We start from the raw sequence: 347 nt of genomic DNA, 5'->3' as shown, positions 1-347 counted from the left end.
GCCGCGCCGCCCCGGGAGCACCGCTCGGGGCCGTATTTATGCCGGAGCCCCCGGCGGGCCGGGGCGGGGCGCGGCGGGGCGGGGAGGGGGCCGCGGCTGACGGAGCCCCCGGAGCCTCGGCCCCCTGCGGGGTGGGGAGGGGGAGCCGCGCGCGGCGGCACGGCTCGGGCCGAGCGGCCCGCGGTTGCCGGAGTCCCGCGCCTCGCCCGGCGGGACGGCCGCGGCCGCGCGGTAACTGAGGGGGCGTCCGCGGCGGAGCCGGGGCGGCGGGGCGAGAGCGGCGACGGGGTCGGGGCTGCGGCGCGGCGCGGCCGCCTGTAGGGGGGAGTAGCGGCTCGCGGCCATCG

At 85.3% G+C, this 347-nt stretch overlaps 1 long non-coding RNA gene across 9 annotated transcripts in view; it reads left to right on the top strand.

Annotated features, from left to right (window-relative positions):
• LOC125694780 (uncharacterized) overlaps window positions 1–347 on the top strand; it is a 43,897-nt gene that overhangs the window by 289 nt on the left and 43,261 nt on the right. For 8 of the 9 annotated variants that reach the window (XR_007377710.1, XR_007377711.1, XR_007377707.1 and 5 more), the window contains exon 1: window positions 155–231. The exons of the other annotated variant lie outside the window; for it this stretch is intronic. This is a non-coding gene — a long non-coding RNA (uncharacterized LOC125694780). Of the gene's footprint in view, window positions 1–154; window positions 232–347 lie in introns of those variants that run through there. 9 annotated transcript variants of the gene reach the window in all.

Source organism: Lagopus muta, chromosome 6, assembly GCF_023343835.1.
Source record: "Lagopus muta isolate bLagMut1 chromosome 6, bLagMut1 primary, whole genome shotgun sequence".
NCBI classification, from domain to species: Eukaryota; Metazoa; Chordata; class Aves; order Galliformes; family Phasianidae; genus Lagopus; species Lagopus muta.
This window is presented reverse-complemented; position numbering and strand designations above follow the sequence as displayed.